Source organism: Leopardus geoffroyi, chromosome B3 (assembly GCF_018350155.1).
Source record: "Leopardus geoffroyi isolate Oge1 chromosome B3, O.geoffroyi_Oge1_pat1.0, whole genome shotgun sequence".
Taxonomy (NCBI): domain Eukaryota; kingdom Metazoa; phylum Chordata; class Mammalia; order Carnivora; family Felidae; genus Leopardus; species Leopardus geoffroyi.
In genome coordinates this window covers 68,018,011-68,027,152 of record NC_059337.1, presented here as the reverse complement: position 1 = coordinate 68,027,152, position 9,142 = coordinate 68,018,011, and the positions used below count along the sequence as shown (strand labels likewise).

Below are 9,142 nucleotides of genomic sequence, written 5' to 3'. Positions count from 1 at the left end.
GGCTCCAAGCTGTCAGTGCAGATCCCACTTGGGGCTTGAACTCACGAACCATGAAATCATGACCTGAGCCAAAGTCAGATGCTTAACCGATTGAGCCACCCAGGTGCCCGGAAAAAGCATTATTATTATTATTTTTTAAGTTTATTTATTTATTTTGAGAGAGAGACAGCAGGGGAGGGACAGAGAGAGAGAGAGAGGGAGGGAGAGAATCCCAAGCAGACTCCACACTGTCAGTACGGAGCCCAACTCGGGGCTCGATCCCACAAATGAGGAGATGATGACCTGAGCTAAAATCCAGATTCAGACACTCCATCAACTGAGCCACCCAGGCACCCCTGAAAAAGCCTTATTTTTAACTAAATGGAAAGAAAATAGTGATGCTTATTGTGCAAATGTAGATATGAACAGGAGGAAACATACAATTTTGTAGCTAAGTGGGGTTCCATTGAAATCAAGACGTGGCTTTTTAATCTGTCCATTTAATCAATATGTATTAAATGCCTTTCTCTGCGCACCAAGAAAACACTTAACACTCTTCTAGGTAGTATATAAACCTGACCATCCACCACAAACACCTGTGCTAAGCAGCATAAAAAAGTACTGAATCAAGGCGGGGGGTTGGGGAGAGGGAGAGAGTCCTTCTCATGGCACTTGAGCACGACTTCATAGTCTGTGGATTTTGAACAGAGCCTATAAGAACTAATTCAGTGGTTTCCTCCTACCCTAACCCACACCAATCTGGCATAATTTAGCAAATGAGTTTGAGAGGGGGTCAGGACTACTCAAGGCCAGGATTCAAAGATTGAAAAACAACAACAACTGGAGATTTAGTATAAAGCTGACAAATTTTAGTATATTGGGCTGTATTTGTGCAATTATTTTCTGTCCTAATCGTTTTTTAAAAAATGAAGAGTACAGATGAAGATATGTTTGTTTCCTCCTGGAATAATTACAGTTTGTTCAACAGGCACCCATTGAATGCCCACTGCACACCACATGCTACACTTCTGAGAAGACAACCTTCCAGGTTCCATGTGAACTCAGAAATATGCACACTACTGAAGACGCCACTGAAATGGCATTCTTTCTTTTTTTTTTTTTTTTTTTTTGTATTTATTTATTTTGGGGAGAGCACAAGTTGGGGAGGGACAGGGAGAGGGGAACAGAGGATCTGAAAGGGACTCTGTGCTGACAGGCTGACAGCAGTGAGCAGATGTGGGGCTTGAATTCATGAACTGCAAGATCATGGTGTGAGTGGAAGTCAGACGCTCGACCGACTGAGCCACCCAGGTGACCCGTGAAATGGCCTTTTCAAGTGAGAAATGTGCACACGTGTATATGTGTGCATGCATATGAGTGCGTGTGCATATGTGTGTGTGTGTGTGTGTGTGCATGCATATGCATGTGTTTTAAAGGGTAGCTCCATCTGAACTGAAAGCTTGAACAGATTTGAGAGACAGTTCTTTCCCACTTACCCCAAATCACCTCTCATGACCAATTGTAAAAATTCTCCCAGGACTGAGAAGTTTTAAGTTTACTTGCACACAGACAACTTTGACTGCTGGGGCACCTGCGGGGCTCAGTCAGTTGAGCACCCAGCTTCAGCTCAGGTCATGATCTCACAGTTCATGAATTTGAGCCCCACAACGGGCTCACTGCTGTTAGCACAGACCTTGCTTTGGATCCTCTGTACCCTTCTCTGTGTCCCTCCCCCGCTTGCACGCATGTGCTCTCTTTCTCTCAAAGATAAATAAGACCTTAAAAAAAGAAAATGAAAGAAAACTTTGACTGCTGAAGCCTGTTTCTAAAAAATCTAACCAAACACACCCAAACTATCATCAGAGGAGAGAGTGTTGAAAGGCAAGAGAAGAAGGAAACTATCACATTTTCCATTTTCCATTCATGTATTAATATTTTTCCAGAAACATGTATTAATTTTTATAAATTTCAGAAAGGAGGAAAACAATCTAATTTAACATCCTCTTGCTTAAAATCCAGCATGTTTTTGTCTTGCTTACCCAATGGGTTTCCACATAATAACCTCCACCTACTTGAAGAAAGACATTGCCTCTCTGAGAGATGTTTAGGACCTTGTTCACGAGTGGTGCTGTTTTTAAAACCGTCCTCATATTTGGTCAGTCATCTAATTCAGCTCCAAGACGTCTACGTGCAATACAATCTCTTCTAGCCAGATTGGCTGGGGTATTGGGTTTCTGACACAGTGGAAAACAACCATTGTTTACAGAATTAAACTCGTCTAAATACACTCACACAAAACTGCAGAGAAGATACTTTCATTTTCTTCGGTGCTTCAGAAGCTATTCACAGAATATTCTCATTTTGAACACAAATTCTTGTCACATGCCAAGGTATGTAACACACACACATCTATGAGACATGGAATATTGATAGATACAGAATACCAGACGAAAATGGTAACATCCTGAAAAGTTGCTTCCATGAGTTAACTGTTGGTATCAACATACCTGTTATCTATTTATTTCTCTTAAAAATCAAGTATAGATAAGACCTCTGGTTCTAGCCAGGATGGAGCACCCTTTTCCTTCCAGGTGCTCCTTATTACAACTGTGGACATAATATATCAAACAAACATAGGAAGACTCAAAGGAGGAAAGAAGAAGATGGACTGCCTAGGGACTCTGGGACTTGAGAAATAACATGGTGACGAATCTAGGTTTCCTTACTGCCTCCCATATAGCCCAGGCTGGGTACTATAGTAGCTTCCATCCTGGAACCATCAGTAGGCATGGATAAAGTAAGCCACGAGAAACATCTGTTCCTCCTACTCAACGAACCAACGAAGGAGCGGCCTCAACCATACAAAGGCTTTTTGGCAATCTTGCCCTACTTTGGCCAGACATTCGTAGAGAATTGTATCCCCCTCTCCCTAGGTTCAGTGGGGCAGAATAGGGAGCTGATCTTCCTCCTCACCCCCATCCCTGCAGAAGCAGGTGGTGGGGCTCCAGTTCTCCCGCCCAGTCATATTGGTGGGGCTGATTCTCCATTTCCTGCCAGTTGGAAGCAGGCAGAGTTCCTCATCTCCCACCAGGGTGGTGTCAGCAGGGTGGCATGAAGGTTCCTACAGAACAGGTGGAACTGTCCTATATTTTGGTGGCCGTGTGAACCCGTGTATGCGATAAAATTGCCTAGCACTAAATAGACACACAGGCATATACGTGAGTGCATGTAAAACTAAAACTGGTGATATCTGAACGTGTTGCTGGATTATATCAATATCAATTTGCTAGTTGTGATATTGTACTATAGTTATACAAGTTGTTGCCATTGGGGGAACACTGGATAAAGGTATATGGGATCTCTGGATTATTTTGTACAGTCTATAATTATCTCAAAATGTAAAAGTATTAAAAGCCAAGTTTAAGTGGTACAAAAATTCAGTTGTTTTAGTTTTCCAAATAGTTTGATTCTGAATGAATTAGTTCCTATATTCAGGTGATCATAGATTATGAAATTTAAATAGCTGCACTAAATATATCACATTTCCTATATTTATAGCAGAGGTACTGGCTGACCCAATATAGGTCTGGCATGTGGAGTTAGGCGCCATTGGGGCTGAAGAGGTTCCAATGTCCATGGGAATGTCTGATGAATCAGGTGCTGATGACAGTAGGCAAACCACAGGGTGATGAAAGAGCCTCGAAGGAGAACTGATACCTACTTAAGGTGGAACCTGGCACAATGAATGGACTCAGCAACAGGACCCGAAGATTGGAGAGGAGTGATGTTTCCAATTAACAGCATGGTAGCTGTTTACAACATCCCAAATGAACTACTCCAGGAGCAAGTGAACACTTGGAACCAGAAGGCATATTTTGCAAACAAACAGAGCTGTCTCCCAACACTCAGGAGCTGAGGGCCTCAGCTGGGAGCACACAGTAACAGAACAGAACTTAAAGGGTGGGAAGTTACCTTCCTGCTCTGGTCCAGATCCACAACTGAACAGTGACTGATACGTAGCCTGAGATGCAGCACCAAAAGCCATCTGTGAAGCCTGGATGTTGGCAGTCAGGAGCAAGTGACAAAGGCTGTGCAAATGATGGCCAGAGTGGACGGGGCTGGCGTTGGCCAGAGTAGCACAGTCCGTACTTTACCCTGAGTATCCATCCCCAGTGGCTCTTGGAAATGCAAAAGAGATGGGAACCTAAAAAAGGCAGGAGTATGTGAAAGCAGGGAAGGGAACACTGATAGTTTTACAGATAGGGGTTATCAAGCAAACAAAAATCTAGGCCAGTTGTTCTCAACCTTGGCCACACATGGGGCTGGGGGCGGAGTTGGGGGCGGGTGGGGTGGTGGAGAGAGACAGAGTTGGAGCATAGGGTCTGCCAAGGAAGAGTGGCCTTGGTAAACAGTCCAGGCCTTCAGCTGAGACCCACAATAGGCTACACCTTAGGGGTTAAGACAGATGGACAGAAAACAGGCATTGAGTCAGCTCAGTCCCAGGATAGTTTAAAGTGATTGGCCTTGTCTGTCAAAACCAAAAGTAAATACCCACTGGAGGAATGTAACCTGTTACAGATGTTATCTGTACAGTTTTCGTACATAATGCCGGGTATATAAAATATATAAAGCAGTACTTGGCGAGACCACATAACTGAAAACCCATAAAACAAAAAAGGACAATGGAAAGAGACCATCAGGAGATCCAGATACTGAAGTTATCGGACATACGTGATAGATAGGTTTTAAAACACTGAGTAATATACTCAGGAAAATAAATGGCAAAATAGAAAATTTCATCAAAGAACTGGAATCTATTAAAAGCAATCACATGAAATTCTAAAATTAAACATACAACAAATTAATAACGCAATAGATGACTTTAAGAACAGACTGACACAGTTAAAGGATTAGTGAATTTTAGGGTAGGTCAGTAAAATATATTCAGATTAAAGCAAAGAGAATAAAAGAATGCCTGGCTGGTTTAACACTTAAAATTCAGTTCATGTAATTCAGCACATTAATGGAATATAGCAAAATAATCGTATGATCTCTCCGATATATGCAGAAAATACATTTGATGAAAGTTAACATCTATTTATAGTAAAAACTCTTAGCAAACTAGAAATAGAAAGAAAATCCTTAATCTAATAAAGAGTACCTACAATAAATCTACAACAACATTATATTTTATCGCTTGTTCCCTGAGATTGTGAATAAGACACAGATGTCTGCTATCATCACTTCTATTTTACATTATACCAGTGCTCCTAAACAGTGAAGTAAGGCAAGAAATATGTATAAAAGGCATAAGAATTGGAAAAGAAGAAACAAAGCTGTCATTAACAATAACTATAAAAAATACAAAAGGATTTATGGTAGAACTATTTAATTTAGTAAGTGAATAGCAAAGTGCATTAAGGGACAAAATACAAAAGTTAACTTTATCTCTACATGCCAACAATAAACAAATGGAAAGATAATATTTGAAATAGACCACTTAAAATAGCATCAGGAAACATCTATAGCTAGGATTAGATCCAACTAAAGATATATAAAAATGCTACTGATAACATTACAAAATTTTAGTGCAATAAGTTAAAGAAGACCTAAATAAATGGAGACATATGTCACATTTATGAATCAGAAGATCCAGTGTTATAACACTGTCAATTCAACCTAAATTGATTTTTAGATACAAGGCAATGCATCCAGTTACTAGTAGTGTGTGTGTCTGTGTGTATGGGGACACTAATTCTAAAATTATATAGACGTGCAAAGGGCTAAGAATGGCTAAGATAACCTTAAAGAGCAACAAAGCTGAAAGACCTGCCCTACTGGATAGCAAGAGTTACGACAAAGCCATGAATATAGCATGTTGTATTTGTGCAAGTGTAGACAAATAGTTCAGAAAGTGACCCATAAATAAATATATACTTGATTTTGACAAATGCCAACTTGAACAATATTGAGAAAGTGAGGATCTTTTTAATAAATGGTGTTGAGTCAGTAGCATAGCCATATGGAGAAAACAATGAATCTTGACTCCATCTCACACCATATACAAAATTCACTTCTAGGCAAATTGTAGGTCTAAGTGGGTGAGTTTACAGGATTAAGTTCTTAGAATATAACAGGATAATTTATTGATTACTTTTGGATAGGCAAGGATTCCTTTCTCTCATATATACATGTATATATGTTTCTTTTTTATTTTATTTGAGAGAGAGAGAGAGAGAGAGAGCGAGCACAAGCAAGTAAGGGGCAGAGAGAAGGAGACACAGAATCTCCAGCAGGCTCTGTGCCATCAGCGTAGAGCTGGATTCGGGGCTCAAACTCACAACTGTGAGATCAAGACCTTAGCTGAGACCAAGAGTCTGATGCTCAACTAACTGAGCCACTCAGGCACTCCTAGGCAAAGATTTCTTAAACAGAAAACACTAACCATAGAGAAATAACAACAACTTTGTTTCAGCAAAGAATCTATCAGGGGAAAGAACCCTGGGGAGAAAATACCTGCAATACATACACCCTACAAAGGGCTTAGATTCAGGCTATATAAAGAATTCCTATAAATCAATGAAAAAAAGATAGACAAGCCAGTATAAAAATGGGCAAAAGACTTAGATAGGCACTACACAAAAGAGGTATCCCAGTGGCCAATCAACGTTTTAAAGTGCAGTCAATCTCAATAGCAACAGGGAAGTACAAATTAAAATTACGATGAACAGCCATCACAGAACAGTGGAATGACTAAAATTTAAGACTGACAATACCAAATAAAGTCAAGGAAGTGTTATATTAACGTAGCATTTGCCTTGCTGTTCTCCATCTCTCGACTTCAGGATTTTACCTCTTTGGCCAGATAGCCCTACCAATTTAATCTTCAAGACTCTCTCTCCCTTTCTCTGTCTCTTTGTCTCTCCCTGTCTGTCTCTCTCACCCCCGTCACACACTTAGCCCTCTGCCCAGAATATCATCTCTAATCTTTCCTGCCAAATCATGTTTCTCCTTTTCTTCTGATCTCTGTTGGCATTCCCTGTTAAAAAATCTTTCCAGCACAACACCACGCCAACTTGACTTCCAAAGCAAGAATAAAGTCCTTCCTGTACCTTCATCCCTAGCCAGTTCCTGCTCTCCCCAAGTCCCATCTTCTAGGCAGATACAGGTGGCTTGTTCTATGTATTCTAGAGATGACAAACACATTAGCTTCGGTCAAGTGCCTTTAATATCCTTGTTGTGGTCATCCTTTCTCTCCTTATGAAATTTTGGTTTCCAAAGGGCAGGAACCATAGTGCGTATCTCCCCGACAGCCTACTAATGAGTGCCAATTTTGACTGAGTAAAGCTAAGAAAAATGAAATGTCCTGAAGAACTTCATTCTTATCCATCTTAAAAAGGAATGTTTATTCTGTATTTTGATTATTAAGAATGCTTGCATGCAAAGAAAAAAAAAGTTAAGAATTTGCCCTTGAAAAACAAAGGATTACATATTTTCTGAGCCATGAATTGAGAAAGAATTCTTATCCTGTGACAAATTCGGTTGTTGGGTTGAAAAAAAAAATTAAGTACCTATAAAGTGAGGAAAGGACAGCAAGGGATACATAGCTTCTGCCTTGGGTTTAGGGTGCTTACGTAAACATTGTGTCAATACAATGGAAAACAATTTAACCTTGACCAACAAAGGAGGGGAAAATCACCGGTATCCCAGAGACCTATGCTGGACTTGTCCCTCTGCCCTGCCTTCATAGTAAGGGTCACATTCCCATCCTGTGCTGACTTATGGATGTTTTCTAGCGGAAAGTAGGATGCCAGTCACCTCCAAAGTGAATTTGAGATACTTGATTTAGAAAATACATGGAAACAGAGATAAAGAGCAACCCACTCACAACCAAACTTCTTTTCATTAAAGTGTCAGCAAGTCTTCAAAACTGATGTCTCCTATTTCATACAAATGAAAAGAAAGTCAAATGACACAGGGCCAGGAAAATAAACACCATGTTTATAATTAGAAGCTCTTCCAGAGATCTGGTCACGTCCATGTGTGAAAGAATAGACTGTGAGCATTTCGTGAGGCCCCAGGAGGTTAAAAAAAAAAAAAAAAAAAAAAATCCTCTCTTTAAAGAAAAAGCCCCATACATGAGAAAAATGTCTGCTTACTCTGCTACTCAACTGTGCTGCCCAAGGTCCTAGAGTGTCCTGAAGTGGCAGGCGGGGGCGGGGAGGGGGGGTGGGCAGGGCAGGTCTCCGTGAATATTTGTTTTGTTCTCTTCTTCCCAGTCCTCTTGAGCTAATTAGAGACTCATTTGGGATTATCAAGATATTTATTTTTCCCTTTAGCCCTGTAAGGGTAAGCTTATTTTTTTTTTAAGGGTAAGCTTATTGTATTATAAATGCACATTATTCTTCGTTACTTAAATTAGGTTTTATGCAATTTGATCATCTAAAGCAAAGATTTAGATTGGAACCCAAATCAGCTGATCCCTTCTGCTGGCTTGAACTGGTGCCATGATGAAAGGGAGGGGAACTGGTGCCATTGCTATTTCTTAAGGTCTGTTTTAGAACAAAGAGAGAATAATGCTAACTGACACATCGGAAGCATACTTAGAGGGCTACTGAGGAATTTGACAGTAGAGAGAACATTTATGAAGGGAAAAATATGTATTATTTTTATCAAGTGCTTTTATGTAGGTGACTGTCCTAAGTCTCCATAGCTGTAATTCTGCAATGGATAGACCACAGCTCCTAATATTCATTTGAAAAAGGTATAAGACACAATTCCCAAGGATTTTGTCCAGACTATCTGTGTTGAATGGAGAAAGAGTTTACTACAGGTGGAGCGGTCAGGGAAGACTTCCTGGAAGAGGTAGTATTTGGTCTGAAGGTCTGGGTAGAGTGCAACAGGAGGACAGGAAAGAGAATGGCGTCGCAGATAAGAGGTACAGAAAAAGCAAAGCCACAAAGTTGGGGAAGTGCAAGATGCTTTCAGTGGAAACTACTGAGAGTGGCCTGGCTGAATCAGAGACATTTAGGGATGAAGCTTATTAAATACATTTAAGAGTTTAAATAAAAAGAGAAAGATACTTTCCAATGGTACGCTTTTTTATCAGAAACTTGTTTTTCAGGGGTGCCTGGGTGGCTCAGTCAGTTAAGCATGTGACTTT

The 9,142-nt window shown here is 40.3% G+C and overlaps 1 long non-coding RNA gene across 1 annotated transcript; it reads right to left on the bottom strand.

Moving 5' to 3' along the window:
• Positions 1-2,278: 2,278 nt before the first annotated feature.
• Positions 2,279-9,113, bottom strand: LOC123583220. Its single transcript, XR_006704790.1, has 2 exons — positions 9,063-9,113; positions 2,279-4,183 (listed from the first exon to the last, which is right to left on the bottom strand). It is a non-coding gene; the product is annotated as an uncharacterized LOC123583220 (long non-coding RNA).
• Positions 9,114-9,142: the final 29 nt, after the last annotated feature.